General features: G+C 32.8%; 1 protein-coding gene across 1 annotated transcript in view; it reads left to right on the top strand.

Annotated features, from left to right (window-relative positions):
- The first annotated feature begins 557 nt into the window (after nucleotides 1-557).
- Dh44 (corticotropin-releasing diuretic hormone 44) overlaps nucleotides 558-17651 on the top strand; it is a 32305-nt gene continuing 15211 nt past the window's right edge. Inside the window, exon 1 of the mRNA XM_072910747.1 lies at nucleotides 558-915. The gene's annotated coding sequence lies outside the window, so the exon portion shown is untranslated. The remainder of the gene's footprint in view (nucleotides 916-17651) is intronic.

The following is a 17651-nucleotide window of genomic DNA, read 5'->3' as shown; positions in this document are numbered from 1 at the left end:
ATACATATACATGAAATAATTTGAAAAAAAGTTTCAACAAAATGCCTGTGTTATATTTATCGACATATTGTGACATAATATAAGAATGTAAAAAGATATGGCATAAAATAAAAGCGCGACAATATGTATGACGGAATGAAAAAAAAAAAAAAAAAAAAAAAAAAAAAACTTGTAAACTGTTTACAAGATATTTAATCCTTTTTTTTTATTTTGTACATACAAGAAGAGGCGATATTGATTGGCGAAAAGTGTTTAAGGACAAGAGCGCATCGTTAAACGAGATGGCACATCTTGCTTTATGGTTTCCTTCCCTCTTAATATGACGAACGGTGGTTGCAAGGAGTACCGCAAGAAAGAGAGAGAGAGGGAGAAGGGGTCGAAGGGCGGGTTGGGAGCGGAAAGGTGTAATGACAAATCAGTAGGGCGAAGAAAGTCTCTAAGCAGGCAGGAAGGTCGCGCCGAGTGGAGTAGAGACTGCCGAGTGGAGGTCGAGTCGAGTCGGCGGCACCGACCGGCTATAAAAGCCCTCTCGCACCGAGGCGTCGACGTCACACGTCGTTAGCACTCTGGACAGTGAGGAACTCCGTCGTGCCACCTGTTAAAGGCGCCTGTCCAGGTCCATCCTCGCAGCCGTCATTACCGTCACTTTCCACCTCTCTTACACCTCCGATTATTATTCCTCTCGTCATCTCAGTTCAGTCGGTTTCGATATTGATCGATATACGATTCGATCGGAGCCGGAAGTCATCGGGGCGAAGGCGTCCTTCGCCCACTCTCGCGTTTCCCCTTGAGACGCGAAATTTCGCGCTCTTTTATTTTTGGCAAAGAGTTGCGGAGAGAGAGAGAGAGAGAGAGTAGTAGTCCAGGATTCTCCCACGGGCCGGTTCTTCCACGGAATCACCGCAAATTCAACAAGTAAGTGTGCTTCCCCTTCGGCGTCACGGGCTTTTATTTCAAGAGGGATAAGATCCAAGACGATCCCTTCTTAAGGGAAAATAATTGGCCAACTTTATTCTTACGTCATTTCTTTTTATTTTTCGCATGTCTCGACATTGATCGATTTTTTTGATGTTGTGATACAGTTGTATTAACATTTGTATATAGTTGCAAAGCGAATTTATATAAATTCATGGTAGGAGTAGTGGTCTCGCGCGCGTGAGAGGTGTGCAAATTATCCGTGAAATTAAATAGAGATTGTAAAGATTTTTTTCCGTCCAAACAAATTTGACACATTGCGTTTTCAATATTAGTCAATTTTAGTAGAGTCTTCTTATCGCTTATAGATAAGCGGTTTGTGTCGTAATTGAAAAGTCACGATGACTTTAAAGAAGTAAATGATGTAAATTTGCGTAACTCGTGTTAATTGCCTTCCAAAATAATTGTGACGTTTGATTTCCTTCTTTACCTGGAAATTCTGTGCCTATTGTTCTACTAGCGACCTGACCAATTGAATATTAGTGTCAAAACAAATGTATGTATACATACATTGTTTGTGCATTGTACATGTGGTATATATATATATATATATATATATATATATATATGTACATCGCTTGTGTATATGTTATTTCACGATTGGCTGGTCGGTTCGGTTATTATCGCGGGTACAGCATAAATAGTAAAATTTATTTACACCGATCAATTGCGATAATTCGATAAACCACGTCAGCATCTATTGTGCAAATTCAACCTTTACACTTTATCGATAGGTTAACGCCGCGAGGCAAAAGTATCTAGATGTTAATTTAGCGTTATGCGTCCACTAATCCTGATTTATGCGAAAATTGAAAATGTAGCTCGCGGAGAACAGAACAGTCTATTATTTACCAGTTTGCATGTCAGACCCTCTGTGTCGCACAGATTCATTTTGATTAAATTTTCCATGTACACGTACATAGTTTTACGAAGAACAGTGAATATAATATCATATAGTGACTGCTATATATCAGTGTTATATATCAACACAAACAAAGGGGCGACAAAGGGCGCGCTCGTATGCCCGTAATATCAACCAATTAATACAGTACAGATCTATAATAAGAGGCAATATCCGTATAATTAATACGATATTTAATTGCGATTATAAGGGCACGACATGGCTTTTGCACGCAATGATCCGTGAACGCGCAAAGCGCAGTCCTGTCCATCGAATTATTGTAAAATAATTCAATTAATAGGAAATGGAACGTATATATACGCAATTACTCTTTTACTTAACGTTAGGGGGACGTGAACAATTTATATTTTATTTCGATATATAATTCCATTTCTTTTCCATTTATTTATTCACTTACGATAACGATAATGCTCAAGAATTAATGTCGCCATTTATTCGCCGAATTGAACCCTCTATGGATAGCTTATATAGGCCCGAATCTATTTTCCAAGAGTGTGTGTGTGTGTGTGTGTGTGTTTGTACCTCTTTTATAAAAGAAAACTATATTATGTACGTTCAAACAAGGGAAATATTTCATTATTTTATTATGCCAATATATTGATAAATAATGAACAAGCGCTCGCGTAAATTACTATAAAATATTATTAAATCACTTATATTTATTCGATTGCATAGAAATTTTATAAATATAATGCAATAAGAGCATATATAATACGGAATCAGTATAAATGAAAAATTAATATATTCCATTCTTTTATATATTATTAATTCTTAATAATTACATATTTTCTAGTTACATATAATTACGTAAACAATTATACATATATCTAAAATTATCCTGTACATTATAATTAGAATATAATTAACAATAATATTAATTATACCGTTTAATACGATAAAATTGAGATTAGGGAATTATGTTCGGAGGTTTAGATTCAACAGCTGGCCTGTGAGGTGAATCATTATCACGCTCTTACGGGCGTGCCGTAATTATTTGATAAGGGAGATTAAATGCGCGGATCGGTACAATTCCGCGAGATAAATGTCGTGATGATAAAACAAGCGTTCGACGTCAAAACGTTCTTTTTTTTTTTTTTTTGTATTCGATTGAACGTGTATGTGTATAGATTCAAAGGGAAACAAACCTGCGGCTATAGCTTCTACGGGTATATATATATATATATATATATATATATATATATATGTCGAGTATATTGGATCCTTCGATATTGCGTCGCGATTTATCCCAGGTTCCGGGATTTATACGTCTCGCTTCGTCCCAGCATCGCTTCACGGCTCTACCTCGTTATTAGCCATTTCCCGCTCGTACTTTTCTATCTCGTCTTTACGGTACGATTTGGCTCTCTGTTTATGTCTGCCTAGGCGTTTACACGAACTTCGTTTGTCTAGAGAGCCACTTTGGATCTCTATCTAAATCCGCGCCGTGTAATCATGATTCAGTGAGCGATAAATCGTGACGCGCATTCAATATCTTTACGATATAAGCGATTCCGTTTATTACACCAAGTCAATTGATGATTGAGCATATTGGCCAATATTTTCGACACAATTTACACACGAAGAGATACATAAATTTAATTAATCTGCGGATGCTGAAAGGCGCATGTTTCATGATAATTTGTTTAGATTATTCATCAGTGTGCAAATATGTTGAAACGCAAAATATTATGTTAATAAAATTACTTAAATAAATTGAATTTAATTACAAAAGGTGAACATTATTTGTTTGCGCGAAAGGAAAAATAGATATATGTGTATACTACAGCTCTTTTACAATTAGAATTTCACGTGGATAAAAAAATTTAAGATTTAAAAATCATACCTATGTACATCTTTATTGTTCGACGAAACTTTGCGACAGTTTCAGGATACTGATAAGTTGACAAAGTTTATCCTCTTAAGTTTGCGACTGGATATTATGAGCTTACAAACTTTTTCTTAATATAACAAAAACAGCGATATTTATAGTTTATTTATTAAATGATAGGGGATACTTAATCGATTCGTCAAATAATTTTCATAGAATATATATATATATATATATATATATATATTTTTTTGAGTAATTTTATTAATATTTTGCGTTTCAATATATTTGTACACTAATGAATAAACTAAATAATATATACAGGGTGTCCTGTAATTGGTGAAAAATTTGTTAATGGCAGATTCTTGAGATCATTTAAAGTCGGTTTTTCCTCAGCGAAAAGATCGAGAGACGTCATTATTTTTTGCAAATTTCCAATTTTTATAATTATACATCTTTTGCTTAATCTTTAAATTAAAATTCTACCAAAGTAAACTCTATCTGAAATTAACTGAAGAATGTATAGTCTTGGTAATTTTTTAACTGCAAGGAATTTAGTTTGCAAAAAGCGCCTTTTTTTCAATCGCTTATAACTTGGAAATTATTGATGCCTCGACATTTTCGATGAGGAAAAATCGTCTCCAAATGATCTCAGGAATCTGCCATTAGCAGATTTTTCATCAATTACAGGACACTCTGTATATGGAACTTTTTGCTTGTAATTAATGATAATTGACAAACAATTGTGTCATATATAAATATAAATTTAATTATATATCATCTCTTCTTTAAAATTGAAATTTACATAATTATATCTTATTGAATTAAATCAATTAATAATTAATTATATTAATTATTTTGTTATGTATATAATAATATAATATTTTTTATTTATTTTTCGATACACGAGGTACAAGGAAAAATTGATCGACGAATAAAAACAACATTTTATGCTTTTACTTATATTAATTTGGCTTGACTTTTTTTTATTTAACATAAACTTGCAATAATTGTGTACGAGACGATTTTATACAATACATTTTGTACATTTATATCGAAAATGTCAAAATTTCTAGAGAGAGTCTCTGATTTTTTCAACTATCAAAGTTGGTTAATCGAGTTAAAAAATATACGATTAGTGCGCTTTCACGCACACGTTGAAATTTTTCAAAAATATACGTGGCTACGTGTGCACACGTAAGCGCCAGTATGCAACTCGTGGTGCCATCCGATATTGCCGGAAATTCGTGTAATCGTTGGTACGAGGTGCGAGTGACATTTTGAAACGAGCATTTCTGTATCGCGGCGTTAATCGAATTTCTTTCGGCTGCGCGTATATATACCTATGGACGTGGACGACAATCCACGCAGGACTCTCTTTCTCGTTGAAAGTTTCGAGCACGTTAAACGATCGATTTTCCATTCGACATGTACGAGTAGATAACCTCGTGCGAACCTCTCGAGTAATCGTGCGTGGAGCACGGCGATTGTTCCGCGTCGACAATGTGCCCGGTTCTGACAGGTCGGACATAACAAAATGATTCGCTCTCGTCTTAATTCCCAATTCCTCCCAACATATGTTTTCTGACGTGAGTTCATCAAGTTAATGTCAATCTTTTTTTTACTCAGGGCTGGGAAAGTTACTTTTAAAAAGTAACTACCGAGTGAAAATAGTAACTAGTTTCCCTTATTCGTTACTTATTATCAAAAGTAATTAGTTATCGTTATCGTTACTTAAAATAGTAGCTATTCCTTACTTTTTTAATGTTAAAATTAAATAAAACATATATAACTTTTGTAATATATTTTATTTAAAAAATTATTAATTAAAATATTAATAAAATATCAATAAATTTTTTTAAATTTATAAAACCATAAATAATAAAGAAAAAATTTTAAAACACTCAAAGTATAAATGAAAAAATTTTGATTTGCATTAAGTTTATAAATATAGTAAAACACATGATATATATTTTTTGTATTCTCATAAATTTTAAATTTATAATATGAATATCTATTGATAGAATTGAAGATTGAATATATGAAAATAGAAAATATAATATGTCATAAATAGGTTCCAGATATATAAAAAGTAACGACAAAGGTAACTGTTAAATAAATACGTTACAGTTACAGAAAAAAAAGATAGTAACGCCGTTATCAACACGTTACTAAAAAAAAGTAACTGTAACGGTAACGGCGTTACTTCGCAACCCTGCTTTTATTCTTCCCAAAGTATTGAATTACTTCAAATGTCAAAAAACTAATTTCCAGTAAAAGTAAAACTTTATCTTCTCCGTATTGTACGTGTTGTACTGGAACAATTTAAAAATTCTCTTTATACTTTGTTTCTTTATACTTTATATTTGTGAATTTTTAAATAGGTTTGCGGAAATCGTAGGGAATAATGGGATTTTTCGAATCGTTACTTTATGACATTTAAATGTATAATTAAAAATAAAAAGTATAAAACGCGAAAAGTTTATAATTGGAAATTGTTTTTAAATTGCTTAATATTTTTGAAATTTATCCGAGAAATTAAAATGACATTTTACACAACAATCCAATAACTTTCTTGTTCTATATAATAACTTCTACTTTTGCGAGTCAGATTATCCAGTTTCTTGCTTGTTGCAACAATGTTACATAAATAACAAATGCGCATTTCCTGTTCCTGTTCTGTAGGGAAATATCAACGGTTTTTAGAACGTAACGTTAAATTCATGTAAATCTGCAATTTGCAATCCACTTGTAAAACTTAATGGGCGATGAAACATTATGCTGCTAGAATTACACGTCGTTCTATTATTTAACGGGCGGGTGTCTAACGTCCAGGTATAAAGCTTTAATCTAGATTCTCATCGTTCTCACAGATGATATTGCATCGAACTAGGGATAGTCGCGCAACGAAACTCAAGACTTTGAGCTTTGAGTTTCTGTTTGAGTGATGCTCTCATCGTTCTACATCGTCCACGAGAGTATCTCATGAATGCGAAGATTAGTTTGATATCTTTTGCCCGTATACGCGACGTACGCGATTTTATTTAGTTTCGATAGCTTCCTTTGCGCGCGCGATTCCTCCCTTCGTTTTGTCGCGTGCGCACTTTCATTGATATTTTCCTGCAACTTCTTTGAAGTCTTACTTTTGTGTAAATTTACTGTAATTCGTAGCGCATCTTTAAAAGTCAATGAATAACGGGAATTACATGTCGTTTTATTCGAATCAGCTGTTGTTTCAGGCAAAAAAGAAAAAAATTTAAAAGAAAAGATTGATTAATAATTAAATTAAAATATATAAGAAGCTACATAAAATGTTTAGTTTCTAAAAATGTATTTTTTTAGTGCAGAAAAAGATATAATGTCAAAAGGTAATAAAATAAGAAGAACGCCATCGAGAAAAAAATATCATACATAAAATTTAGGCAGAATTTTTCTCAAATTGAGCCAGCAGGAAAATTGCATTAGCGCGGAATGATTAACTGCTTTACAATTTGAATCCATCGAATTCGTGCACCCAGAAAGGGCATATAATTGAACCGCCGCAGCTTATTAAGGCTAATAACCACATAGATCATCAGCGATGCGATGATCGGCTAACTGATTTTCCAGACGCATTACGATGAATTTATGGTAAACTCGGTTGAAGTAATTCGCAGGAATGCAAAAGTGTAATCAGAATTATCAATAATAATGTAATATCTCATAAATTATGAGCTCTCTCTCTCTCTCCCTGACACATAAAGAGCGTAAAATATTTCGTAAAATATTTAATTAATTAATTTATTAATTTAATTTAATGGCATGCGATGTACGTAGTACGTATATATAAATCGCTAGAAAAGTTGACCTAATTTTTATCAACAAATTCATATATTTATTCATCCGTAAACCGAACTAAAAGACTCAAAAAAAAAAAAAAAGCTTAATTTTATGCAATCGTTGTATTATATAACAAATGTAATAAAATTCCGAAAAAATGGAGAAACATTATTTTCAAGACACAGCGATTGATATATTTTCACGGAAATATGATTTATAGAACTTTAAATATGTGTCAAATGCAAGATGCATTTTTTAAGGTACATTTTGCCGTAGAATTTTTTCTTGGTAATATATTGTGTAGAAGTCACAAAACGAGTTTCGTGTTACGTAAATTGGTAACGAAATAACCAATATTGTTGCTAATTAAAAGCAGAGAAGCGCAGTTTTATTTCTTTTTTTTTTTTTGAAAGAACGAAATGCATTTCCTATTTTGTATGTGAGAAACCCTTTGCTTTCATTACAAAGCATTGCTTCCGGGAAACGTTTATATTTTTACATTCTCTACTGACTTTTTATTTACAGAAACAAACGCACCGTTTTGAGTTCAAACATATGCGAACGTTCTAGTATTTTGATGAGATTTTTTAAGATTTTTGCGCGTGTTTCGCATAATAAGAGGGCAAAAGGATATTCGTTCCAGTTTGTATAAACTAGAAGTGGAGCTTTTCGTATCGCGTTAGCAATTGTTATCTCGCGACGAATGTCGCGTTCGCGTCGATCGAATTTTTTTCACGAGGGATTGACGATTTTGTCGTCACCGATATGTAATTAGAACAGCGTGGTACACACGGGGTCAAAAATGCCTCGGAGCATATGAATTTGCAAGCGTATCGAGGCATATTCGGCGTGTGTTTCGCGTTGCTTTGTCTCTAAATATTTACCGTGACCGTTACTTGAGAAACCGTTCACTGCTTTCTCAAAGCAGAATAAAATTATTATTAGAAAACTGTTTATTATTTTATTAATTAAGAATTGATAAAAAATGCTCATCTCTCTTCCTCTAATATAATCATAGGGTAAACTCGGGTAAAATGGCCATAGTTTTTTAAAATGCAAGAAGCATACTTTTTATTTTTGTTATTTTTTAATAGCGTTTGACATATTATATCTTCCTTGAAGCTTAAATTACGTAATATTAGCGAAATTAAAAGGAAAATATTTAATAGAAATTTTATATTATCAAAATAGTACAACGTAAGCATTGGCCATCTTACCCAACTTTTAAGGAAAAATAAAAATTGTAGATCATATAACAATTTACATATTTTTATAATATGTCTAACGTCGATTGCGATAACTTTTAGGGGACAAATGAAAAACTTTGCAGGTAGTCAAAAGTAAAAATATGATATAAGATTCATAATATCGTTATTTCGAACAATGTATGCACTAGTGATGGGCGATCTCGATTCGATTTTCAAAAAATCGAAAAATTTTTTTAAATCGATTCTTTTTGTAGAAAATCGAATATCGATCTGTTGATTTGATACACGTACGTTTAGTGGTGCCAGAAGTGGCGCTTTTCAATCTGCGCACGAATGGAAAATTGAACAAATATATTAAAAAAAAAAAAAAAAAAAAAATGTTTTAAAATATTTTTATTCTCTTTTTAAATATTTTTGAGTGTCTCCGAAACTAATGTCAAATAATTTTATAAATCAAATTATTTTAAAGTAAAACATAATTTACTATAGTTATGCAAATATAATATAATCCATCTTACAAAATCATGACTTTTTAATTTTTGTTACGTAGTTTTGATTTTTTAGATCGATTTTTTCTAAAAAATCGCCCATCACTAGTATGCACATAAACTACCGTAAATGTCGATTATCTTTGACAATGACTAGAAGAAGCTTAGCATGTAGCGATTATTGAAAAAATGACAGCCTATGGCCATCGCGTACCCCAGTTTACCCTAATATAATCAACAGCCACGACGCGCAAATATTTAGAGACGAATCACGCGGCCCGAATATGCCTCTCGATATACGCGTGCAGACTCATGTTAAGACTGTGTTAAGACAATACTGATCCCGTGTGTACAATGGGTACCACGTGCCACTATTACGCAGATTTATCGGGAATATGAATCGCGCGCGCGGGGTGGACCGGGGGCGATGGACGGTAGCGGACGGCGACGCGCCGGAGGACGGGAAAAGAATCGGCGGCGACGATAAACGATAAAAGTGTATAAAATTAGAAGCAATTACACACCGAAGGCTGCTGCTGCTGGCGCTAAAGCCGGCGCTTGGCGCAGCTTTATCTCCGTGTTATCCTAACCGGCGCCAAAGAGCTGAAATCGCGCTATCTTGACGTGCTTACGCTCGGGGCTCGGGGCTCGGGGCTCGGAGCTCGGGGCTCGGGATGATGGCTCCTCTTCGTAAGTTACTTTCGCAGTGTCATCGACGAACGCGACGATAATGACAAGTTCAATACCAGCTAGCATCGGAAACACTACCGTGCAAGGTACGATCGTATATAGGAATTCCAATCGATTCTTATTTGCGATTCTTATTCGCGTTCGCGAAGTGATATAATCATTATTTTACGCCTTTCTTGAAAAGACAATCTTTTGCGAAAATATTCGAAAGATCTATAGATGATGATTTTGGAATATTACGAAAGGAAGAGTCAAAAGAAAGAGAGAGAGAGAGAGAGAGAGAGAGAAATAATGTATTATATATAAAATGAAAAAATTCAATTTTTCGAAATGGTGTAACTTTTAATTAACGTTACTGCCATTTGGCGAAATAGAAAAGGGATGATATTTGTAGAAGATAATTTGATGGTATTATGAGAAAGAAAAGGAGAGAGAAAGAAATAATTTATAAAATAAAAGAGAAAGAAACTTTTGGAAATTGCTTTTCCGGAAACTAAAATACTATATACTGTTTTATGTATTTTTCTATGTATTTATATCCAAGAGTAATCAATTTCTGATTCTTGGAAATGTCGTGACTTCTAATTGACGTTACTGCTATTCAACGAAATAGAAAAGCGATGGTATCGGTTTTAATTAGACCCTTCTCTTTTAAAATGTGCGCTAACTATCACTTATCTTTCTTCGCTGGCACCACTGTTGAATCGTCATTATTGTAAAATGATTAAATTAGCTACGTCAATTGGATAATAATCCGGGAGCACCTTATCGTTCACTCAACACTACTTAATAACCGGTCTAATAATAGTACATGATGCTAAGAGGATGAATTAGTATTGACGTTATCCTTTAATTTCACTTCTCTTCTTTCGCATTCCGGTGAAATTATCAATTCCGAGAAATTCTGACAAATTATTATCTAAACTTTACAATCGTAATATTATTCAACAGTGTTAATTTTCAATATGCATACATGTATATAACAGGTTTAAATATACGTAAGCGAATTCAACTCTATTCTCTTACAGTTTCATTAAATTATTCTTACTAATTTAGTGGATGACTTTTTTTATGGTTTAATAAAGTTATTAATTTAAAGCAAAATATCGGTAAAAATACTATGATTAACAATTTTGAAATAATTAATTTAACAATTTAACTAACAATCAATATTTTATACACTGATTTTTAAAAACATCATTTTGTCTCATACCCCGCAGTGTTAACGTGAATTTATCTTTTCATCGCCTACGTATTTATCTTTTACAAGAGATATTGTAAATCTTCTCTCTCTCTCTCTCTCTCTCTTTCTTCGCGTATCCACTTCCAAGAGAAGCGATTTTGTTCATATTAAAGTAGATGAGATAAAGGTTTATCGCTCGTTACAGGAAAATGCGTGAAAAATTGTTGTTATATTATCGTAAATTAAATCATAATATTGAACGTACATACAATGTTAAAGTGATGCTCGTACCCTTACTTATCATTTTACGAGGCGAATCGTTTGGCGTCATAGAAATGAAGTGCACCTATACATATATGTGTAATGTTTGTATGTAATGTCGCTGTTAACAGATAATCGATATGGAAATGATTACGAGCGTATTTCGAATTGAAGGCGCAGCGAACGAATTTTATCGCGAGCCTCGATTCTTGATTGCTATTACGATGCATCAACTTGGGACGTAGGTAGACGAATGGAGATGTAAAGGCAAAATTTATGATAAATAAATTTTTTTTTCCCTTAATATCGATATATATATTTATATATATATATATTGCGTTTAATATTCTTTTATAAAGGACAGAATAATATTGCATTCCTTTTTAACAGAGTATTGAGAAAAAAAAAATTGGAGGACTTTACTTTTATATCTCATAATTTATTGTGAATTGTTTGAGCCGGTGCAGTTAACGAATTAATCGCATGCTCTCTCAATATTGCATCGTAATAGTCAAGCGTTCTTTTTTTTTGTTCTCTCTTTACTTGATTGTGCAATAGAGAAAGCGTGTAGGGAAGATACGACAGAAATGTTGAAATCGTTTCAAGTTCCTCGCGTTCTTTTCATTCTATATTAAGAGAGTTAATCTTTCTTTAGAATTTTAATCGGAACATCATTTTTCTATTCCTTCAATTTCTGAAATACGTAACGTTGAATTTTTTTGCGAGCAATTTGAAATAAAAAAATCTTATGAGAGAACATTATAGATATCGATCAAAGTTTCTTTTTTTTTTTTCTTTATTTGCAAACTCTTTTGAAACTTGAGACTTAACGATAGTCCTCGGGTATTTAGTTGCTTTTATTTACTATAAGTTAATTAACTGGCTCTACTTCGACAGTGTCCATAGATCAGGAAACCCGAGACTGTGATCAAAATAATTTCAAACAGGGATCGTTTACCTTGTTCGTGTCCGGTTATATTTACATGATCGTCGACCTATGGCATTAGGTTGCATCCTGATTGCCTTGTATTTTTGGCCGGCACGATTCACCCTCCTGCATCTCAATTTCCGCCTCGAGTATCCCGTCACCGAATATAAAGGCATGCCTGTGTATTTTTCGCGAAAAACTGAGGAAAACGCATCGAGTTACCGCCTCTTAAGGTTTCTTTGATGCAGGCGAATGCAGCGAGCGGAACGAGATGAAAAGCGCGGATAAATCTGTGTTGAAATATCGCAGCGAGGGCGATTGATTGATTCTTACGCGTGGGGGGGGGGGGGGATGGGGGTGTATCGAGGGAGAAAAATTTATTATGTACGAAGTCGTAGGAAAAAACGCGCTATATGGTGTTTACGTGACGTACGTGGTCCCGTGCGGCTTGATTCGTTCTCTTGCAACGACGATTTCCTCGATAACGGCCAAACAAATGCTCCGAGTTACGTGATATTAGCGCGAGAAATTGATTTCAATTTACCGTAGATAAGAACTCACTTTTCCGAGTGCGTACTTTTATTGCGTAGCTATATGGGAATGATATGTACACATGTATAAAAATAATTGTGACTAGCTTGTGGAAAAAAGAAAGGGACGGTTCTTTGAGAAAATCTTCCCGAAAGAAGCTCTTCTCTATTGCGGATTCGGCTTTTATCGAAAGGGAATATTAATCCGAGAAGAGCGTCATTATTTTATTTTTTTATTACTTTATTTATTGGAATCCAATATACATTGATTATTATAAAAAGCAGACGCTTTTTGTGAAAAATTTTACTGGATTTATTATTTCGTAGGATTAAAGCAAATCGAGATGTAATGCAAAAAGGCAATATTTCAATTTAAAATATTACTTAACATGAATTGTTATTAAATATTATTAAATGGTTTTCCACATTTTATTCCAAGTCTCTGCTCTTGACTATAAAAGAAAGGAGGATTTAACTTGCTATTGTATCCATATGTGTACATCATTAATTTTTTTTCATGAGCATCATTCAACACTGTGATGAGTGCTATATAAATAAGGTGTATACTTTATGTTGATATTAATATTATATAAATTATATAATCGTATAAATTTTTTCAAGTTTTATTTATTTGATTTCAATGCACCTATTTTGATAAAAATATTTTTTTATTTATAATGTTAATAATATATTTATTATTATACATACATATATATATATATATATATATATATATATATATATATATATATATACGAATTTACGTCGAGACTTTTACATAAAAATACGAATTTTTAAATAAAATCCTTTGTTCCCTGGCACATTGTATTTACATAGAAAATTCATTATTACAGCGACTAGAAATAAAGCGGCATACCTTTTGTCTTTCGTGAAACGTGGCGGTGACACACTCACCGCATTACCGTGCCGTTTCACCTCAACAGCTGACTCCGAGTACCTTTGTCTCACGGTTGGTTAAAGCCGTGACGTTTATCTTCCAGAGAGCGGTCAAGCGCGTGCGGAATTTTGCGTCATCAAAGTACCTAGCGGACATATACCTTAGTACCATGGACGTAATATGCGGGCCATTCAACGTTTTATCCCTGATTTAGCCGCGCATATATATATATATATACTTAATGTCAACATGGACTTTGCTCTGTTAACAAACTCTGTTAACATTCGCGAGATAGGTACGTCAAACTTTCACGAAGCCACACGAGTTTCTTCTTTAATAATTAGTTGGAAACTTTGCGCTTCCGACATTTGTTATTTATCGTTGGACAAATGATAGCGCGACGCGACGCGACAGTGGCTTTTTTTTTTATGTTTCATCCGATTGGCAGATCGAAGGAATGAAGAAACTCGTTAACTCGGTTTGACTGATAATTTCAGACGTCGGGAAAAATAGCCGCTGAAATCTGTCAGACTGACTTAACTGATCCTTCAACGAACTGCAAAAGAGAAATCCGTGATGTGGAAGGTTCCTTTCTCACGCGTAAAGGAAATTTTCACGAGTTCCTCCGTCGACATTTACATTAAATGCAAAGGAGGATAGGGCATAATATACGCAATGATTCGCTTCGCTGAAGCGTAATTGCAAAGCGGATTTCACGTTTTTTGGAACCGAAATCTGGATTAAACTCTTCTATTTGCCCAGCTAATACGTAACGGAGTATCGTTGACTTTCCTTCGAGTTCCTCCAGTGAATCTGTCTGCCTGTCGTTGATAAATTTTCTAATAACTTATTAACGCGATTGAAAATTGTAATGTATTTCACGAACATTTTTTGCAAAACAGACAGGATTATACGAGCGAGTTTAAAACCTTTTTTAACGAGTGAGTTATAAGGTGCTGCGAAAGACAAATCAGACTCTTGTACGTGTAAATCATACCTAGGAGTCGTTGTTTGACAAGAAAAAAAAAAAAAAAAAGACGAGAAGAAGAAAACAGGGTAGATGAAAAATTACTCGGAGGTATCTCGAAGGTGTCGACTAAATTAAATTTGGTCACGTGCGACCGCCACGACAGAGCGTAACCGCATCGCCGCTCATTAAAGCAATGCTCTGGAATTAAAACGCGGCAGCATCGCGCGTGTCGCCGGTTAAATGATGAATGAACCAAGTACCCTTTGTAAAAGAGCGCGCGACTACTTCGCTGAATGGATCTTTGATACGCGAATCGCATCGCGGGAGATAATGGGTTTGCGACAGTCGGTTGTTTAGTCTACGTTATTTGCCATATATGTATAATTTTCATTTCTTCTAGTTCTATTTCTCTACATAAGCAAATTAAAAAAGTGATAATAATAATATAAGTTTTCAAAAGTTTTAAATTTTAATAATATTACTTCTTACATATATATTATATTATATTACACATATTAATAATATTATTGTATATTATTTTATATTAAATAATAATATATATATACGCAAACTATTATACGTAATTATTAATTATTTGTAGGAAATTCTATTTTTCTTTTAAAAGTTTTTCTAAAAAGAAAAAAAAAAAAAAATACAAAATATATATTTGTGAAGCAAAATTTGTCAGTAAAAATATGTAACCGAATTATTTAAAAAATTACGAGTATTTTAATCAAAATGACGACTACGTAGTAATATGAAAGTTTATTTATTACGACATTATAAAGCACACTTTATGGAAGAAAAGCATCAGTTACTTATAAATATATTATCCACGTGCGCGAGTACATTAGGTAACAAATGATACGTCTCGATCGCTCTGTTATTTAAAATAATGCTCCGTTAACACTTCAAGCCAGCGACATTTGAATAAGTCTGCCATTTTTTAGAACATCACGCTGAACGTCACATTGAACGATTCGCCTCGTCTTTATTCCCTTGATTTACATCTTAATTCGCTCGCTCAACTAACGTCCACACCATTTACTTTTGTTTCAATTAAGAAGAAAGGATACGATTCTTTATTACATCGCGAGATAATCGATGTTACATTTTTCTATAATATTCTCTGAGATGTATTTTGATAAAAATATTTTCTTATCTATAATGATAATAATATATTTATTAAAAAAATATAAATAATAATATATTTATTATTACATTATATTTCATATATAATGTAACAATATTCTTTCTCATATCTTTTTCGTAAAAGGTGATTTTAATATTGACGAAATTTATACACATGTATCAAGATTAACTTTAAATAATTTTTTTTCATACAATAACATCTTTGCACATTTAGAGAGTGACAGTTATATAAATATTCTTGCTCATTTTGATATTACAAGAATACACACACACATACGTAGCTTAAAAAAAGCGTCGTGATACAGTAGGATTAGGCTCTCGCAAGATTATCTGATTTCACGGTGTTGAAATTTTTGAAATATACTACATGACATTAATGTTTAATCTTTTCTGTCTGTACAATATCTTCGTCACGTTTCAAATGTTGTATTTATTTAAATGCCATGAAATATTACTTGTTTTATTGTATTCTCTATACGTGGTGGATTACAAAATAAAAGCGAAATTTAAAGCGGAAGAATTTTTAACGACAATGTCGTAGAACGTATTTTTTTTTTCTCGAGTAACGTTTAAATATTTTCGAAAATCAATAGAGAAAAAGTTAGCGCGTAAGATAAGAGACTTACCGTATTTAATACAAAATTCTTGTTAAATTCTTGCTAAATTCTTTATAAAAGATAAAGTCGTTTACAAACAGTAAAATTCCAGTAGATATTCTACCTCTTTTGTAAAGAAACTTCAAGACAGTTTCTTATAAATAAAAGTTTATAATTTTTATTCAGTCTTCTCAATAAATTTGTGATATTATTTATCTGTTATTACGCAAAATTTTCACATTTTAAATTAAAGAATGAAAACAAATGTGTCTTATTCGATGAATGTATTGCTTAAAAATGTTCTGATTTTACTATAATATAAATTTTTTTTTTTCTTCTATTCTTTAAATTACAATGAAAAACTCGTTGAAACTTTTAAAATATACAAAACTAAAGCGAGAGGCTCTGTGAGAATAACAAGCTAAGGTATAATAAGCAAATAGGAGCCAAGCTCTGTAATTAGTGAGCATATAATCATTTAATAAATAAACTACAAGTTAAATTAGGCGCATTGACATTCTAATTCGTAATTAAAAATGCGAACGTTTCGGCCAATTTTTGTTTATTGCGTTGTTAAAATTAGACCAGGATCGAACATATTAAGGGAGCAGAGTGTCCTCCCTAGTTGGTAGGCCAGGGGGTGTGACTCATTGTCAGCTATCTTCGATCCACTTCTTCACATTCTCACAAAGTTCACAATGGTTTAAAACTCATGATGTTTTAATTAAGACAGTAGTCTATTAGAGACAGAAAATAATAAATAATGTCCAATTTTAACAACACAATACCACAGTTATTCCACATTATCACCAACCATGAACTTTCTATATCGATATCGGTAATGTATTATTTTATTTATGCTTGCGCCAAAAATAGGCCGAAACCTTCGCATTTTTAATTACGAATTAGAATGTCACGCGCCTAATTTAACTTGTATTGTAGATTTTAAGAGTGTTTAATTTTGATTTTATACTAAATGATTATATGCTCACTAATTACAGAGCTTGCCTCCTATTTGTCTATTATCCCTTAGCTTCTTAAAATATATTCAACTTTTTGAGATAGTTTTTTTTTTTCTTCAAATACATTCACGCGTGAAATTTTAAACATTTGACGCAGCCTAGAATTTTCGCCTTCGAAATTTCACGATATAAATCGAAATAATCATGATAATCGTATTTCGTTATTATGTATAAGCTATTC

The sequence above is a fragment of the Anoplolepis gracilipes genome, chromosome 2 (assembly GCF_047496725.1).
Source record: "Anoplolepis gracilipes chromosome 2, ASM4749672v1, whole genome shotgun sequence".
Taxonomy (NCBI): domain Eukaryota; kingdom Metazoa; phylum Arthropoda; class Insecta; order Hymenoptera; family Formicidae; genus Anoplolepis; species Anoplolepis gracilipes.
Note: the sequence above shows the minus strand (reverse complement) of the source record. Positions and strands in the feature narration are given on the sequence as shown.